At 37.1% G+C, this 21,154-nt stretch overlaps 1 pseudogene; it reads left to right on the forward strand.

Moving 5' to 3' along the window:
• The first annotated feature begins 4,549 nt into the window (after positions 1-4,549).
• Positions 4,550-7,095, forward strand: LOC131336584 (patatin-like protein 2; annotated as a pseudogene).
• Positions 7,096-21,154: the final 14,059 nt, after the last annotated feature.

Genomic DNA, 21,154 nt, shown 5'->3' on the forward strand with positions numbered 1-21,154 from the left:
GTTTGTCTCTATGGATGTTACCTTTTGAAAAACAGAGGTTTTTTATTCTCCCTCCAAACCATCTCTTCAAGGGGAGCATCAGCAGGAGGAAGAGATGTTTACCTTTTATAATCATAGTGAGGGGGAGAAATTTTTCTATATCATAGTGAGGGGGAAAAGGAAAACATTGGAGAGGAACCAGTATCTGTTGAAAGGGAAACACATGATATTGGTGGTGGCATTGAGGAACAATTACCTGCACGACGACAACTGCAGGGAGCTAGCTTACAGAGGTATGCTAGACGGAAAAATGGAAAGTCTTCATGTACATTACCACCTTGTCAATCACAATCACCCACTCCAGTTCTAGATTCCTCAGCTGACTCTTCTGGTAATGATTATTCTCTTATTGAACCTCCTCCTATGGATCCTGACAATATTCCTATTGCTATTCGAAGAGGTTTTAAATCTTGTACTCAACATCCTATCTCACAGTTTGTTTCTTATGACCGTTTGTCTCCTTCGTACCATGCCTTTGTCTCTTCTCTTTCCTCTATATCTATTCCACAGAATTGGCAAGATGCATTCAAGATACCTAAGTGGAAAGAAGCTATGGTAGAAGAGATGACAGCTTTGAAAAAGAATGGCACCTGGGATCTAGTGTCACTTCCAGGAGGGAAGAAACCAGTGGGCTGCAAGTGGGTGTTCACTATTAAACAAAAAGCTGATGGTACAGTTGAGAGATACAAGGCAAGGTTGGTTGCCAAAGGTTTTACTCAAACTTATGGTATTGACTATGAGGAGACGTTTACTCCAGTAGGGAAGATGAATTCTGTGCGAGCTCTCCTCTCGTGTTGAATTGGCCTCTTCAACAGTTTGATGTGAAAAATGCATTCCTCCATGGTGATTTAGAGGAGGAAGTTTATATGGATATTCCACCAGGTTTCTCTTCTCCTGTAAGTGAAGGAAAGGTGTGTAGATTGAAGAAGGCACTTTATGGGCTGAAACAGTCACCTAGAGCTTGGTTTGGCAGGTTTTCTAAGCCTATGTTAAGTTTTGGTTACAAGCAAAGCCATGCAGATCATACGATGTTCATCCGGCGAAGTAATGGTAAGATTGCTGTCCTTATTGTTTATGTTGATGACATAATAATGACAGGCAATGATGTTAGTGAGATTCATAACCTTAAGTCTCGTCTAACTCAGGAGTTCGAGATTAAGGACTTGGGATCATTGAGATACTTTCTTGGAATGGAAGTAGCGAGGTCTGATAGAGGTATTTTTATTTCCCAACGCAAGTATATACTTGATTTTTTGGAAGAAACAAATATGTTGGGCTGTAGACCTGCAAATTCTCCTATTAAGGCGAATCATCATCTTAGTGGAGATATGGGGGAGCGTACTGATAAGGAAAGGTATCAGTGACTTGTGGGTCGACTAATATACTTGGCCCACACTCGACCAGATATTACTTATGCAGTAGGTGTTATTAGTCAGTTTATGCATGATCCTCGTACATCACATCTAGATGCAGTTTATCGTATTTTGAGGTATCTGAAATCAGCTCCAGGAAAAGGAATTCTATTCTCTAATCATGGTCATTTGCGATTGGAGGCATTCACTGATGCTGACTGGGCTGGTTCTGTGGATGATAGGCGCTCTACTTCTGGCTATTGCACTTTCCTTGGGGGTAATCTGATTACCTGGCGAAGTAAGAAGCAATCGGTAGTCGCTAGGTCTAGCGCAGAAGCTGAACATAGAGCTATGGCTCATGGTGTTTGCGAGCTCTTGTGGCTCCAAACTTTGTTACTTGATTTGGGGTTTGCTGACAGTGTTCCGATGAAACTCTACTGCGACAATAAAGCTGCCATTAACATTGCTCATAATCCCGTTCAGCATGACAGAACGAAGAACATAGAGATTGATTGACACTTCATCAAGGAAAAGTTGAATGAGGGTTTGATATGTATGCCGTTTGTGAGATCTGGAGATCAGTTAGCTGATATATTCACAAAAGGACTGGGTAGCAAGAGTTTTCATCCTATTGTGTTCAAGTTGGGCTTGATTGATATCTTCACACCAACTTGAGGGGGAGTGTTAGATGATGGATCTATTTGTATTTAGTGTAATTATGTGTCTTATCATGTAATTAGTTTAAGTATCTAGGACCGTAGTGTAATTATTATACAGCTTGTACATATATATTTTACGTTGAATGAAATTAACCCTAATGGGTTTTCTCCCTAGTACGATTACCCTAAAACTGAACAATAACCAATATTTCTCCACACCAACCCCAAAGGGTTTGGCTAAATTGGCATGAGAAAGCAATGAGTGTTGGTCATCTATGAATGTTTTAAATCTTGGGGCCATGGAAGATTTTGCCTCGTCGTTAACTTCATGTCTCCAGAATTAGTCTAGGTAGGGTGCAAGTTGGCCCCGACATCCGCTTAAAAGAAAAAAAACATTATTCCACACCATTATTATCAAATACTCCATTTGCCAAGTCTATCTCAAGTCTTTAGTCTTCCCTACCAACTTTTGTAACCTTTAAACTCATTCTTTAGAGCTTAAAATAAATTTTTCCTTCACATGAACTTCAAGAAAAGCCAAGGAATGCTTTCTATTCTTTAGGATTGAGTTCAAAAAAGAAGATAATTAAGGACATTCGTTAGAGGTGTGAAGAAAAGTGAAATGATGTATTATTGATTGTACCTAAAACATAGGTCTAACATGCCTTTATATAGGCTACAAAATTTACAAATAAGGAAAAACAAACATAACAAGAAGGAAAATGATTTTGGCACTCCACTTTTTTATGATAACACTCCAGAACTTGTCTTTTAGTGTAAAAATTATACATAGCAAGTGTAACGCCCCGCTATTTTCTAAAAATAAACTTCAAAATACTTTGTATTTCAAACACTTCTAGGCCCCTATTTTCTCCATAAATAAATTACATCACCAAAATAAACTTAAGCCACTTTCTAAATAATCTTCTTGATGCTCCAAAATTATCAACTCTTCCAAGACCTCTCCAAATTAATCCTTATATGCTTCGATTCAATTTCCACTAATCCATCTTCATACCTGAAAAAGAAATTATCCAAGACGTATACGATGCAATAGAATAACAAAGCTCATGTTCAAGTGGAATCAATAAACGATAATTGACCAACAAGTCAAAACAACAATCACAAGGGACCTCATACCATGTCCTCCTCAGTACATGACCAGTGACACTCCCCCAATACCTTCCTCACCGAGTCATCCTCGACCCATCCTGGATATTGGATAGGCTATTGGTGCATGAGTTCACTCGATCCCTGTACTAAATAGTTCTATAGTACTCAGTCAACAATATCATATTCGATACCAATTATTCCACTTTTCAACGATATCCATAAGATTGAACAAAGATCACGAGATAATCAAATGGAGTACAAAGGTGAGAGTGAAGAAAAGATTCCAAAAGTGTGAAGCATATCGTATACTCTCCGGATTACCTCAAATTATGTTGTGAACCATATGCATAACCGAGTACCACTACTCCACACCAATTGAATTTGGTCTATCGTAAAATACCTCGGCTCCTCCCCTATTTTCTCTTCTTTTTCTTTTGCCGACTACTCTTTCTCACTTTTTTTTTCTCTCTATAAAACTCAATCAAAGAAAACAAGAAGTGAGAAAGTGAGGTGTGGTGTATGGAGGGGAGTGGAGTGGAGGAGCCTATTTATATTATACTAATGTGAGGAGAATCTAGATCATATCTAGAAAATCCTGACCATATCTTATATAATCTAATCATATCCAACAAAATCTATACAATATCTAATAAAATCCAATCCAATCTTATCCTAATCTAATCTAATCAAATCCAATCTAATCTTATCCTAGATTTTTAGAATTATGAAGTAGGGCTAGGGTTTCCTAGAAAGTCTAGGTTTAGATTTATCAATTAACAAAATCAATTATAATTACAAAAAATACTTCAATAAAATATTTAATTTTAGTCAGAAAAATATTGACCCGAGATTCGGGTCATTACAGCAAGACACTTAAAAGACAAATTTTGGAGTGCCAGCATACAAAAATTGAAGTGCCAAAATCTTTTTCCTAACAAGAAATCATAGACTAATTAGGGAAACATAAATAAAATCCTAAACTAAATAGAAAATACAATAATAAAACCTAGAAAACTTGGTAACATAATATTCCTAATATTGTTCTGAGAAAAACTTCTTTACGGAGCAACCTATAAATAAAGTTTACGGCACTCAATCGCGAGCGTCCAAAAGTGTTTTGGATGGTCCGAATTTTAAAAAAAACTATTCTCGCGAATAATTTTTCTAAAATCCAGACCATTGATTGTCGAAACGGACGACTAATATTGCACGGAGCCGTGAATAACTTACTCTCTCTATTATTATAACAAGAAGAATCGTGATCAACATCTCCAGTTCACGACAAAAGCTCAGGAAATAGCCGACAAAGTTCCCTAGTCAATTCTATACAAAGTAAATACTAGAGGGCTTGACAGAAATCAATAATGGTGTGCTTACAATTCCCACAACAGTTACAGATTCTGAATTATATATACATAGCGATCAACAGGGTACAGATCATCTCATCTTCTCCTTCTATATTGTTATAATAAACACTTGATCAGTTCGTTCTCTTGAAAAATGCGTCTTAATAAGCAACAGACAAATTTCTTCATTGCAATAACTTTCCTAGCAGTAGTCCATCAATTTTTACAACCTCAAATGGCTTCAGGGCTTACTAAAGGAAAAATGGCGACAGTGTTAAGCATAGATGGAGGGGGCATTAGAGGAATTATTCCTGGCACCATCCTTGGCTTCCTTGAATCGAAGCTTCAGGTACTACTAGCTAGTTCATCAGACCTCAGTTTGATTTCTGTTTTATGGACTTTGTCGAAATTGTTTTTGGTTTCCCATTTTCTTAAATCAACTTTTTCTAGGAATTGGATGGAGCCAATGTGAGACTTGCAGACTATTTCGATGTGATTGCTGGAACTAGCACCGGTGGTCTAGTGACCGCCATGCTTACTGCTCCAAACAAGGACAACCGCCCAATGTACGTCGCCAAGGATATCAACAACTTCTACTTGGAGAACTGTCCCAAAATCTTCCCACAAAGCAGGTGAATAACAATTAACTTTGTATTTAGAGAAATTTAAAATTTGTTTCTCCTGAAAGTTTCTTTGTCCCTGAAAATTTTCATTCTCCCTGTACTAATGGGTTCATCCTACTATCGTCTAGTTTTGAGCTTGAAACCGTTAATATTATAGTTCAAATATTTCCTTTTAAAAAAATTAGCTCGATTAGACGTCAACCATTAACATTTGTGGAAGACGAAGTGCACGGTGGAAGTTTGAAGATTACATTTGCCGTCCATTTTGTCTTACACAAAAGGTGAACTACTTATTGTCCAAACAATTTAGTTTTAAAGGAACATACTTATTTGAGAGACCTAAAATATGAATGGTTCTCATCACTGTTGTGGGATCGGAGTGAGCCCACAATGGCTATGATTGAACTTGATGACCCACTGACCGGACCCTTTGGTGTATTGATCACTGTTTGATCAGCAAAGTGATATCCTTATCTAAGTCAATACAATTTACCATGTGTTTTGGTGAATGAATTAGTAACTGCATGGTGTTTCTTAATTAGCCGAAACAACTTTATCACCAAGGTTACAAGCTTGTTTGGCGCGGTGACCGGGCCTGAATATGACGGGAAGTACCTGAGGTCATTGACCAAGGAGCTACTAGGCAACATCACCATAAATCAAACCCTAACTGATGTGTGATCATACCAACTTTTGACATCAAACGACTTCAGCCAATAATCTTCTCTACTGACGATGTATGATCCTAGAACCAAAAAATCCAAGTTCTGCACATTATTTTTGGAATTTTGAAAGCTACAATTCTAAAACTTACGTAGTCTAAGATAATTTAAAATTTCCCTAACAGGGAAAGGAAAATGTTTCAAAGAATGCTCTCTTGTCAGATATTTGCCTTGGCACTTCTGCAGCACCTACGTTTCTTCCAGCACATTACTTTGAGACAAAGGATGGCAACGGAAAGACCCGAAGTTTTGATCTTATCGATGGCGCGGTAGCCGCAAATAATCCTGTGAGTTCAAGAGCACTTGATTTTATAGTGTTACAAAAATCACAAATTTGCTTTCGAGAACATTACTAACAAGACAATGTCGACAAAATTCACAGACATTAATGGCCATAACTTACATTTCCAAAGAAATCCTGAAGGGGAAATTTAAGTTTGTTGACATGAAACCCATGGAGGGCAGCAGGATGTTAGTGCTATCATTGGGTACCGGAGCCCCCAAGCTAGAAGAAAAGTATAGTGCAGCTGAAGCCTCCAAATGGGGTGTGCTCAGTTGGGTTTATGACAATGGTGCGACACCAATGGTTGATATATACGGCGATGCAAACTCAGATATGGTTGATATTCACGTTTCCACTCTCTTCCAATCCCTCCATTGCGAAAAGAACTACCTTCGAATTCAGGTACATTGACGGTAGATCCTATTTCCACTTACAGCAGCACAATGTGGCGAGAATATCGAAATCTACAAATTCTGCGTCACAATCGTGCTGATAGGAGTGAATCGAAACAATGAGTTCATCTTTCCCGCTCACTTAATTTGTACATTCCCTAATGTTTTGCGCTAATAATAACTTAATGTTGGATGGACAGGACGACACATTAACTGGTGATGCATCTTCAGTAGATATTGCAACCATGGAGAATCTGCAGAAGCTTGTGCAAATCGGAAACGAGCTGCTAAAGAAGCCGGTCTCAAGGGTGAATTTGGAGACGGGCAGGTTTGATGAGGTTCAAGGAGAAGGTACAAATGAAGCGGCTCTTATCCGCTTCGCCAAGCTGCTTTCAGAAGAAAAGAGGCTCTGGGAAGCCGAGTAACAACCCATTTCAGGAATAGGCTTTTTGCCATGAAAATGTTTCTTATACGCACGAGAATTTTAATCGATCTGAGTGGATTCCCTTATTTTTTGCAATAAGAGAGAGGACAATAAAGGCACCCGCAATGCTTCTTTTTTGCTCTATCAGCCTCTATGTAATGTGTTTGATGACATAAAGCACCTTATCTGGACAATTTTCTTAGGGTCCTGCTTGTTCAAAAGTCAGAATCAGGCTCTCTTGCCTAATTTATATTTGGATCACGTCACGGTCCTGGCACGCCCGTGCATCTCGATCAATCATACGACCAAGGCGTTTGTTTCGTCTTTTTGAGAGAAACAGGTCCAAAAATTTATTTGCATGCTACACACCAATCACCAATTGATTCATCTGCCATAATGGACAAAACACCAGCACAAAAATTATAGACCGAAGTTCAAGCTTCTGCAGGAGATTTTCACTAGTTACTTGGGGATAAGCATTTTGATAAACCATGTGGGCTACAAGCCTACAACTAGTTACTTGGGGTTACGCATTTTGAGTTGCTAGGCTCCAACAAATTACTAGATCAGTGTTCTACGTGGGGTGTAATGAAATATGTATCCAAAAGTTGGATATGGGTAAGAGTTCACGTTTTAGACACTCACTAGTTACTTGGTTGTACAACAAATAATATTAGAGGACTATGTTGTAAACAATTTAAGAATGTACTTGAATCAAATGGGATTCTGACAAATATGAAATTTTCATTTCTCATTCAAGTGAGGCTAGAAATGTCTCTCTCCTATCTTATCAAATGTGGGCTTCTTTTTCTTCAAGTATTGTACAAGATAGAGAATTCAAGTGTTAAATTTGGTAGGGTGTCAACCACGTATCCCATGCCCTTACCCATGTCGCATCCTTTGGAAACAGGAAGCATAGGAAGCATAAAATGTGCCGATGATAGAATGGTACATGGTACACTACAGAGATAACTCGTGGCGTGTTTGTGTGTATCCTGTTCATTTACATTGATTTCTTGCCACTGCGCTAATGGAATTGAACTTTCATTAGTCGTAAAATCGTAAACATATATTATGAAAGTAGTTCCGTACTTATTAGCCAACTCCATTGTTATCAAGTTTTATGGCAGGCCTTGCAAACCAAGCTTATAAAGTTAAATATATGCCAAAGAACATAACAAAACATTTCTAGAGTGGAATTTAATATTTTTCATTACATGCCCAACAAAGTTAAAAAGCTATACATGTAGTCAATAGATAGCCTTCAAAACCAGACAAAACAACACTTATATCAGCTCATCTAAAACACACAACTGTTAGCTCCACCACCGTGTCCATCAAAGTGTATCCTTGGCCTTCGAACCGGTAAGGTAGGGGAGAGCACGACCACCCACACATAATCTACTAGTAAGTAAAAGAGATGCAAGTGACATGTTTGATACTTAATTACCACTAGATCCACTTTTACAAAAATACATTTACCATTAATGGAAGTGTCACCCTAGGATTTTAGGGTATGCTAGGGTTTTATGGTACCCTAGCTAGTACCCTTGGGTACCCTAGGATTTTAAGGTTTTAGGGTACCTTAATATTTTAGATTTTAGGAATACCCTAGGGTTTAGGTTTAGGCACTTTTTCATAGGGATTTTAGGGTGCACTTTCCTATTATAGGGTTTTAGAGGTTTAGACACTTTCATAAGGTAACCTAGGGGTTTAGATATTTTTATAAGGTACCTTGGGGTTTAGACACTTGATAGGGTGCCCTAGGGGTTAGGCACTTTCAGTGTTTAGGGTTTTAGGCACTTTCATAGGATTTTAGTGTTTCGTTAATTAGAGGAGACTTGGTGAGAATTACTTTCTATTTTCTGGACCTAGAGGTAAAATGCCCTTCATACTCTCCTTAATGGGAATTAAGTGTCACTTTTCTATACTTGAGGTAAAATCTAAAAAATATGAATGCTCGTACCAAATATCCCTTTTTACTAAGCTCCAATTTCATGCTAGCTAGACACAATTCTTAATGAATATAATCAAGCCCGAAAAGATGAAACCAATATTCTTCAAACATAAAATAAGTCAACAAATTAAACTAAGTACGAGAAAATAAGAGCACATAAGACCAAGGTTCAAGTTATCACAATTGTGTACCAATCCTAGGCGATTGATTAGGTCCCTAAATCATCTAAATTTATGGGCTATTAACCCAAAGGTCTATGGGGCATCTTATCCCGTGCGGGTTTACAGACAATACACTGACAGATAACTCATTATCCATATATTTCTGGCTACACAACGAGCAAAAAATGGCCAAGTACTCAACCGCCAATGAATGGCTCACTAGCCCAAATATCAGGTATCAAATCCCAAATCAATTTGAATAAGTAAAAACATGTATCAACATGAATCTTAACCCTTCCTTCCAAATACAAGAAGCACTAAACACAGGTATATAAGGGGGTGTTTGGCAACCAAATTTTCGGATTTTTGGATTCCCATTTTCAGATTTTGAGTGTTTGGCAACTGATTTTCAAAATGGATTTTGGGAGAATAGATTTTCGGATTATGGGTTTAGGAGCCAAAAACCAAAATCTGGGTCAGAGGAGTTTTTCGGATTCTCATTTTCGGATTTTGAGTTTCTATTACGAAAATACACATAATACTCCCTTCATTTTACCAAATTTGCCCCTCCACTTGGCTGTGTTTTTTAACATGAAACAAAGCTACACTTCAATAAACAGTCCATAAAAACTATTCAATAATAAAGTAAACAAAAATTAAACAAAAAAACTCATGTGACTGTTTTAAGAAGACAAAGGGCAATATGGTAAAAATGCAACCCATAATTCATTTTCAACAATCATCTACCAAGCACTACTACAATTTCAAAATACATTCTGCACAAATCTCTCAAACACTCTACCATACTCAAAATACATTCTGGTCATAATCCAAAAAGCTAAAAAACTGAAAATAAAAAGCCAAAAAGTAGGCTCCCAATCACCCCCTAAATGTCTATACCTTATTAACCCTACTCTTCAACAACTTATCAATTATGTCAACAAGAGATAAATCCATATCAACTACCAAAAAAATAAATAAATGTGCTCTTCAAAAAAAAAAAATTACAAACAATTTATCCATGTACCCTAAACTAGTATATCCATTATCAACCCATTAAATATAAACCAATATTACCAACCACAAACACCCTAGGCATAATATTTTCACCACACTCAATCGAACACTAGATCCATCAATTTTAATCTACAAGTAAAAATATGTAGTTTACGCAATCACTCAAATTAGGGCTTTTCTCATAGATCAACATACTACTTAAACACATGAAAATAATTAATTCTCAAACATACCGCTTGCATTTTTAAGGTAATTAGTAGAAAACCCTACCTCCAATGTTTAGCACAAGAGAGATGAGTGAGATGATAATGATTGAGAACCCACAAGCTTGAAATCCCTTGATCCCTCCAAGTTTTCTTGATGTAGAAGCAAAATACCCAAGAAAAATGAATAACGGAAGGGGATTTGGGGTTTGGTTGTGTGTGTATGTGAGAGAGAGAGAGAGAGAGAGAGCGGGCGGGGGGGGGGGGGCAAAAATGAAATTGCCCAGAGAGAACTTTTGTTCTCAGCTGAAATATGCCAAGTGTAGAAAATCTACACTATACACCCTCCAAGTTATTAGTTATCATTCCTCTTCTTTCCATGTCATAAGTCATTGCACTAGGGCCCCTTAAACTAACACTTAATTAAGTAATTACCTCTAAAAAATTTCTAACACTAGTTACACAATAGATGAGTCTTTCAACACACTTGATCAAAGGCCCACTAATTCGAATACGATCAAGTGAATGTCCACACATTTATATGCACAACTATATAAAAAAAGAATCCATTGCTCGTAAAATTCATTTCACATTAAGAAAATATTTAATAAATAAATTTAGGGAGGAAGAGATGTTTACACCCCATAATCAAGAGTCATGGTCTAACTTCCCACAACATTGTCATGGTGAGGTGGAGAAGGATAACTCTAGAAAAGAACCAATATCTGAAGAAAAAGCAGAACATGACATTGGTGGCCAAGATGATGATAGGCCTAACCTGCATAGTTTGCCTAACCTGCAGAGGTATTCTTGACAGAAAAAGACACAGCTTACTTGTGCAATGCCACCTTGCCAATCACTATCACCTATTCTAGTTTCTGACTCTTCAGCAGACTCATCTTGTAACGAACCATCCCTTATTGTTTATAATGATATTGATGCTCCGGTATTGACTATGAGGAAACCTTTGCTCCGGTAGCAAAGATGAACTCTAATCGGACCTTGCTCTCTTGTGTTGCTATTTTGAATTGACCTCTTCAACAATTTGATGTAAAAAAAAAAACATTTCTTCACAGTGACTTAGAAGAAGTGTACATGGATATACCACCAGGTTTCTCTTCCTTTGTAACCGAAGGGAAGGTGTGTAAATTAAGAAAGGCTCTCTATGGATTAAAGCTAGAGCTTGGATTGACAGTTATCTCAAAGCTATGTTGAGATTTGGATATAGGCAAAGTCATGCAGATCATACTATGTTCATCAAAGGAGGTAATGATAAGATTGTTATTCTTATTGTCTATGTGGATTAAAGACTTGGGATCATTGAGATACTTTCTTGGGATAGAGGTGGATTAGATAAGGGCATTTTTATCTCCCAAAAGAGGTATATTCTTGATCTTTTGGAAGAAACAGGTATGTTGAGATGCAAACCAGCAGACTCACCCATTGAGGCTAATCATCATCTTAGTGGAGATGTTGGGGAACATACAGATAAGGAGAGATATCACAAACTTGTGGGCCGTCTGATATACTTATCTCACACTAGACCAGATACTACATATGCCGTTGGAGTGTTAGCCAATTTATGCATGAGCCACGTATAGTGCACTTGGATGCCATTTATCGTATTTTGAGATATCTCAAATCAGCTCCAGGTAAACGAATTTTGTTCTCCAACCATGGTCACGTTGGAAGCATTTATTGATGCTGGGTTGGTTCAGTGGATGATAGGCACTCTAATTCTGACCATTGCACCTTCTTTGGAGGAAATCTGGTTACTTGGTGAAGTAAGAAGCAGTCAGCAGTAGCTAGATCCATTACAGAAGCTGAATATAGGGCTATAGCTCATGGTGTGTGTGAACTTTTGTGGCTCCAAACCTTGTTGAAGGATTCGGGAATTTGTCCTATGAAACTTTATTGTGACAACAAAGTTGCTATCAATATTGCTCACAATCCTGTGCAACATGATGGATCGAAGCATATAGAAATTGATCGGCATTTCATCAAGGAGAAGCTAGGGAAGGATTTGATATGTATGTCGCTTGTAAGATCTGAGGACCAGTTAGCTGATATATTTACGAAAGGACTTAGTAGTAAGATTTTTCACCGCATTATTTTCAAGTTGGGCTTGATAGATATCTTCGCACCAACTTGAGGGGGAGTGTTAAGTTAGGGTTTATTATGTTATGTATTTGTTACATATGGGTATATTTGTACTTGTACCATTATCCATATAACTACAATGTGTGAGAGAGAAACCTAATTTGGGTTCTCCTTTTTCTCCAAAGCTTTCATTAAAAAATAAAATAAATATGGTAGGGAACTTACCTTTCTAAAACTCATGTGGCTCATTCCAGCATCACTTCCCTCTTTTGCTAAAGCTTCTTGATTTTTTATTTTTGATATCTGCTTCCGCCGATGTGAGAGCCCGTTGTAACTTCTTAGGAGAAAATATCTCAACCTTAAACATATCTGTGGTAGTAACACGTGATGATCAGAAAGAAAAAGCTCTGTTCTCCTGTACCCTAATAATCGCATTCCCCCTAGATGAAAGAATACGATCACACTTGAAAGAACATGCAAAAAGTTAACAAATGGGAAAGAGCATTAGAAAGTACGTAGAAAAATGGAAACAAAAAGACATAAACAAAAACTGGACCCTTAACAATAAACAAATTGCATACGCTAGTCTTGATTTGTCATATTTGTTAGCTAATGTTTGCCAAACATAGTAACATTCTCTGATGAGCTAGGATGAACATACAGACCTATAAAGTTAAGACTGAAGAAATTATGCACATGTTCCCAATTATTTGATAAATCCACATACTGATATTCATGCCAAATCTCAACTCATCCGGAAATTAGGAACTATCCCAACCATAAACAGAGATGACTTATGGACCTATCCAGTTATAAGTTTTCCATATGTTCCTAACTCTTTGACAAATCCAAATTCCCAAATTCACACCAATTTCCAAATCAGCCGGAGCCGGGAACTCCAAGACCAAAATCAAACAAATTCACCAAGTTTCCAAATCATAATAGGGACCTAAGTTAAAATCAAAGACAAAAATCTCCAAAAGTATATTAGTGAAGGATAAATATTCGCACCAATTTCCAAATCAGCCGGAGTTGGGAATTACCTCATTATTATCATCCATCAATTCGTCCTCTCTTGTAATGAACTCATATTTGGAGCACTATCCATATGAGATCTCTTGACAACTCCTTGACTAAAATTAAATTAAGAAACACTGACAACGATCTCCAACTCCTGCACTCGCTCCCCCCACCCCGGCTCTCTCTCACACACACACAACCTGTTAAGGTAACTGCTGCTAATAAGGTTAGTGGACCTCTCCATTTCACTTCATTTCTCCCTTCATCGTCTTCTTCGGCAGCCATCGGTTCCTATTTGCCAAGGTGAGAGAGAGAGAGAGAGAGTGGGGGGGCGGGGGGCGCTTGCAAATTATCGATACAAATTCAAAACCACCATAAAAAATAATCAGTAATCAATCAAATTCACCAATTTTCCAAATCATAATAGGGACCTAAGTTAAATAAGAGACCAAAATCTCCAAAAGTATAAGAGTGAAGGATAAATGTCAAAATAAGTTTTCATCTGATCTTTCTAACCCAACAGAGGAAAAAAAAAATTGATTACTACAATATGCATATGATCAATCAATCAAATTCAACTTATCCTTTTGAATCAAGAACCAAAAAATAAAAAACGTACAAAAACATTCTATCCAGTATAATAACTACACAAAGCATGCAGTTAATTGAACTCGTAATAGCATTTTTGTTTTCTGATATTGGTTTTTGTTTACTCGAATTCAAATACTAGACAATGAAATGGTTTAAATACCTTTCTTTTTTCCTCCAATTGCTATTCTCCCGTTGTCTTTTCCCTCATATCCACCAACCAAACATGGTCCCGAAACCTAAAATGAACAAAATAAGAAAAGAAGTTGACAACAGATCCAAGAAATTGGTTTACTTGATTTACCGACTAGAACTTGAAAAATGCCCTTCACTAAAGCAGTTGGGAATGATTGAAGCAGTTTTGTAACAGCTGGAGCTGTGTCAATTTAAGCATCTGAAATCCCTTCAAAACCCAGAAGAATCAAAACTAACCCAAATCACAGGACACGAGAAAAAACAAAAGAAAAAAAAAATAGAAACAACTAACAAAATCATTTCCCTTCTGATTGTTCTAATCTGTAAATTCAATTCATTGCTTATTGAAATTGTTCTCTGTATCTTGCCAAATGTATTTCCCTTTTTCCATCAGTCTCATTCTTCCCGTACAGCTGGATGAATTTGATTCTAATTCTTCATCCATTAGTGGTGTCGTGATTCTTGGAAACCTGCACCACTAATGTAGTCTAAAACTATTTTATAAATCCACATGCTAACATTCATACCAAATCTCAACTCATCCAAAAATCAGGAACTATCCAAGCCATAATAAGAACGAAGTGAACCAAGGGAAGGGATATTACAAGGCCTATGATGGTAAAGCTATCAAACACTTAGCATGTAAACACGTAGTATTCCACCTAGCAAATAGTTAACTTCTGCTATTCACTCGTACATAAGCACATAAACAAATTATTTTTTTGTCCTAAGCACAATGTAACGACCCCAATGAGGTTAAGCCTCTCCCCACAGCCCTAAGGTATTCTAACCTAGAACTCCAAGCGCATAGCCCAAAAACACAATTTGACAATAAGCACATATCACATCAAACAAACATAAGAAAAGAAAGGTGCCCAAATGAGACTAAGTCTCCTCCCACGGTTCCTAGGTTTTCAAACCTATAGCTCTGATACCATTCTATAACGACCCGCCTTTTTATTAAAAAAAAATCAAAATACACTATATCTTATACACATTCAAACCCTATTCTCTCAATTTAATAGATTTACATTTTCAATGTAAAATAAAAGTTAACAAAAATATACAAGTTTAAGTTCACATTCCAAGTTTAAGAGAGCAAAATATGTGATAAAACTTATTACAAACCGCAAAGGAAATGCCAAATCATTTGTCCTACAATCTCATACTACAAATTAATACATCAATAAAGCTTCTCAAATGCATAATTAACTTAAAAATTTTCATCTCATAGAATCCATCGCTTCACCTGAAAATTTGGGTTAACAACAACATGGGCCACAACTCGTACAGGAAATATGCTAAACGAATAGATATGAACATGTAAAGGTGATATACTAGACTACACAATCACATAGGCATGTACATATAGGTTCTAACATAATTATAGTCAAGCTTTCATCCTCTTGCCGAAACCAAACAACTACTCCCTCCGTCCCTTTTTAAATGTCATGCTTCGTAACTCCAACTTATTAAGAAAACATCATCATTACCCCTTTCATATCAACTTTTACCTCCACTTTCCCTATTTACCCTCTATGGAAACATTATCATTACACTTTTACTCACTAACTTTTCAAAATGGAATCTATTTTTAGGGGCAAAATGGAAAATGTACCAATTTTTACCCACTAACTTTACAAAATGGACACTTATTAAGGGACAGCCCAAAATAGAATACTGGACTTTAAAAAGGGGACGGAGGGAGTAGTAATAAACCACCGAGACTGAAGGAAAATCAAACTTCATAGCTTTGCAAACTCATGAAACTCTCTCCATATATATAAAAGGAACAAAAATAACACAACTCAATATCTCAAAGTCCATTCAACCCATTAAGCCTCAAACACACTCAACCCCATATCCTTTAAGTTCAAGAGTTGTCCGCCGACTCGCACACACCCCAGCAACAGTACTAAACATGTTCCAGCTCAACTGCAATTTACGGGCTACTAACCCAAAGGACAAAGCAACCTACCCCAACCGACGGCGTCATATTGACCCAAGTTCTCCGGCGACCCCACTCAAAACCCCCAAACCAAAACAAAACCAAACAATTCTAACTCGCAAGTAACGACACTATGGTCCAAATCAAATAAAACCCATCAAAGCCCTCAAATAACCAATCCAAAAATCCATCAAAACAATCTATTCAAAAGACATTTATCAAGCTAGTTCTATAAAATATACACTCAACATAATCACAAGTACATGTTGGGGTACTATAGCGATTTTTATAAGTACTCCACAAAATAAACCGCTACAACGAAATCAATTATCAAAAGAGAGCAATTCAAGCCATAAGCATTAAACTTTATTAAAAAAAATAAACATTAATAATATCCAGTCACTTAACTACTTGAAACCAATTTCCATATCCTTCATTTCAATAAAACCGAGCTCAAACTATAAAAAGCATACAAATAGAATAAGATAACCCAACAAAACAAGTGTTCTTGCAACTACTATACAAAATATGAGATTAGGGCAAGATTGATGGTGCCAAAAGAATAATCAAACTCATTATACATGTATATCAACACATTACACACTCACATTTAGCATGAATTCCTACCTCAATGAGAGAACCCCCAAAATGCAAACAAACCCTAGGTGCCCCAAGTTGACTTGTTGAAACCCTCCAAAGGTGCTCTTTCTCCTAGCCTTGCTACAAAATTTCCCAAGTCTTGATTGCTAGAATGGAAAGAAGTTGTATGCGGAGAGAGAGCAGGGGGGGGAGGGGGGGGGGAACAAACCAGCAGAAAAAGAAATGGAAAAAAAAAAAAAAAAAGGGAGGTCGGGTCTCCTCCAGATCTCAATTGGTTTTCTAAGTGTAAAATTTACACTACACACCCCTCTAGTTACTAAGGCATTTAAGCAATCCCCTATAATTTTAAGTACCTACACTAATACCCCAAGAGCTATAAAAATAAATAGAACTACTCATAAAAGTTGCCCAACGTGGGTCCTTGAACACTCTCATCTAGTGGCCCACAAACTCTGCCCGCTCAACCAAACATATATATACATGAAAATTAAAAGTTCTCGCTCACAATATAATTATAATTAATTATAATAACACGTAATTGCATTACTAGATAAAATAAATAGAAATTAGGTACGGGTCTCTGCAGGACACAAAAGGAAAACATTGAAAGTTGAAAACACCATTAAAGTAATTTGGAAAAAACATCAACGGTGCATGAATAGTACGCGCAAGACCCATGAAATTACCCAAAAGTCCAGAATCCAAAGGAAGCTAATCTTTAAAAGGTAGGGATATTTTGGTACACTCCAGCCAAAATGGCTTCTTCGCTTACCAACCAAAACAAGGCCAACGTTTCTCAACCTAAAAGCAAATGTAAATAAATGCACATCAAGATTGCAAGAGTAAATTTTGGAAGAAGCAAATTTTCAAGGCAGTTCTATTACTGGTTTGAAGTTTGTTTGGAATGAAGAAGGTAACAATACTTTGTACCTGTGTCTGGGTTGTAGCAATATTAAATGCACGCTTTAGACAGTTATCGCCATGTGAAACCGAGATTTGTTTGGCTGTATGGGAGCACTAGTGGGGTACCCTAAATGGCGGCTCAATCCCACCTCTGTCAGATATATAGTTACTCTTGTTTGGAAATAATACATGAACAAATGAAGAACTTGGTTGGCGAAGTACCTTTCACTTTATTTTCATCCTACGAAAAACCAATTGGCTCGAGAGTGCTGACACAAAATACTCTTTCCATGAACTGTTCAAGCATGAAACTATCAATTCAAATAAACATTAAACGATTCTCATGAAGCGAAAAAGGTTTTTTTTTAAATGCAACATCAGTCCTATACAAAGCTAGGGAAATTCAAACATTTTTATGGGTATGTACAACTAACAGAATTCTACCTTGGGAACTAATAACTTTAGTTGACCATTCCTACGAGAACTAGAAGACAAACGGAACAAGACGCACTGTAACTGGACATAAACCAAACATCCAATTGAGGGTTGAGAAATCCCCATGCTGACTACAAGAATTAATCTAATGCTTGCTTCCTGATTCATCAGTTCAGTGGCTGCTCTCTGATTACCTTCATTGTCAGCTTCCAAGCCCTTTCTGACTTCAGTTATTTGATGCCATGCTTATTAGTGGGTGCTGAGGCAATTTTCTTTGAAGAAAGCTCAACTAATCTGGCATAGAGTAGAATAAAAACAAGTTCCTATGAGATATAAAATCCCATGCACTAATTTTCAGGGAGAGCTTTCTTTCTCTAGTCATAACAGCAAGAGTATCTTTAAAAGTGTCTTTCTCTGCCTACTGTTACAGTGTTCTAAAACAAGGAACTAATTGCTGATTAAAATCGTTGGCGGAGCTATCCGATTAGGTTCGACTAACGATTAATCGCCAATTACTAATTAATATGCACCGATTAATCCGATTAACCGCTCGAAGGTGCCTGATCGCCTGACTAGTGCCTAGAGACTATTAGAACATTGCCTACTAATACCATGACAAAGGGAAAAGGCATAGAAAGGAGAGAATTAAAGTAAATTGCTATAAAACGATTGCGAATTATCCTAAGAGGATACACAAACAGCGAATCGTGGACCCAAAAGGACAACCAAACATTCTCCAATCAATACATAGAATGATCAGCTCCCATTATCACCTGGGCAATTAAATTGACTTTAAGGTTATGCATTACAAGGTATTAGAAAAAATGTTCCACACACAACACACAATTTAAAGGCTCGGTCACACATGTGCTCCATAACATACTTGCCTAAACATTTTAAAAAGAAGTACTGTTCAGCTTCAAAAAGGCCATGTTCAAAAGTTGAAATAAATATGGCAGGGAATACCTCAGCCTCAACCATATCCGTGTCAGTAACACGATGATCATAAAGAAAAAAAGCTCTGTTTTCCTGTACCCTAATAACCGTATTCCCCTCCAGATCAAAGAATATGATCACACTTGAAAGAACATGTAAAAAGTTAAGAAATGGGAAAGAGCATTAGAAACAAGGTAGGAAAATAGAAACAAGGTAGGAAAATAGAAACAAATGAATCAGTCAACGTAGACATAAACAAAGACTGGAACCTTAACGATAAACAAATTGCATATGCTAATCTTGATTTGTCATATTCGTTAGCTAATGTTTGCCAAACATAGTAACATTCTCTAATGAGCTAAAACGAACATGGAGGCCTATAAAGTTAAGACTTACGAAGTTATGCAAATGTTCCTAACTATTTGATAATTCCACATGTGTCATTCATGCCAAATCTAAACACATCCAGAAATCAAGAACTATCCAAGCCATAATAAGAGATGACTTATGGACCTATCCAGTTATGAGTTTTCTATATGTTCCTAACTCTTTGACAAATCCGCAATTCATACCAATTTCCAAATCAGCCGTAGCCGGGAACTCATTATTATCATCCATCAATTCGTACTCTCTTGTAATGAACACTCATAACTCATATTTGGAGCACTATCCATATGAGATCTCTTGACAACTCCTTGACTAAAATTAAGAAACGCTGACAACGGTCTCTCTCGATTGATCCTTTCAAAAACAATTAATGAAGAGTTTATGGCTAGTGTTTCAAACTTAGATTTCCTATGCAGAAAAACCATAAATGAAGGAGAATATATAGTCTCTATCATATGCCTAGGGGGCATATGTTAACAAGACCCACAATAAATTGGCTAAACTAAGACACAGGAGAGAAAGAGAGAAGGGGAAGAAAGTAAAGAAGGGGGGCGATTGATCAAGCAATACAAACATGGTGATATAAGAAACATCAGATGTAAGAGAAATTCAAAAGTGTTTCCAGTTTTAACCATGTATACCTATCTCCAAGCTATCTCAACTGATTAATTGACAGCATTGATGAATTCTCTATCCATCTTCGACCTCACAATCATGGCTTCGACACAACCTTCTGAAACTTGATTATAACAGAAGGTTGAGGTCAGCAAATGGCTGAAACTCCTGTTATCAGCATGGAGATCTGAATTCTAAAGTCTCGTAGATCAACACTGAAAAATTCATGCATAAACAAATCACCTACCACAACTATAAGGATTGACGTAGGTTATTTGAGACACTCCTGTTAATCCATTCTTGTGGGCCCAGCGACACTAATACCATCTTATCTGCATGCCTAATTTAACAGTTTCCCAAGCGATATCAAAGATTGCAATGCCAGCTTGAAATCCTAGGATGGTAAGAACATTTTAGAAAAAAAAAGTACAGAACCTCATAAACCAAGATAATTGTCCCTTGATAATGTTTATCTGGAAAATCCCTGTCTGCTTAATCCAAAATGCGCTGCATCTATTTGCAGTCCAAAACTTTGCAAAAGCGGATTGGAGCAGTAGACTGTATCCACTTCAGGGTTAAATCACTCTGATTTGTTCTGTTACAACACAAGAACAACTGCCACTATCGGGCATGATTGTTGCAGTTACCAATGCTCCTACCAGACATAAGTTTATTCCTCAGTACTTAATGATGCCAATTTCACACTTGTTTTTAATGTCCTTAACCAAGACAAAGAGATTTAGTATGCTCAACGTAAATTGCCCTCCCAGCCAAGATGAGACATTGAATAGCAATCCATTTGCAATGATTGGAAATCAAACAGTACGAAACACCCCCACTCTACAACAGCTCAACCCCCAAAATAACCAGCTTTCTGCAAGTGTTGGTCAAAATCCAGAAACTTCTCCTAGGACTGATAAATTCAGAATCGCAGGAAAGTGACATACCATGGCATCAGCATGCACAAGAAGAAAACCATATGTTGACCTACCGTCTACCATTTTGACAAGACTAATGGTTGGGTTGTACAAGCCAATTACTTAATTCCGTTATGGGTTGCATGAGCTGACACAAAGTTTCAGCTGTCATCGCTGCAACACAAGTCAAGGAAAACCAAGTACTAGTGAATTCCAGTC

Source organism: Rhododendron vialii, chromosome 8a (genome assembly GCF_030253575.1).
Source record: "Rhododendron vialii isolate Sample 1 chromosome 8a, ASM3025357v1".
In the NCBI taxonomy this organism is placed as follows: Eukaryota; Viridiplantae; Streptophyta; class Magnoliopsida; order Ericales; family Ericaceae; genus Rhododendron; species Rhododendron vialii.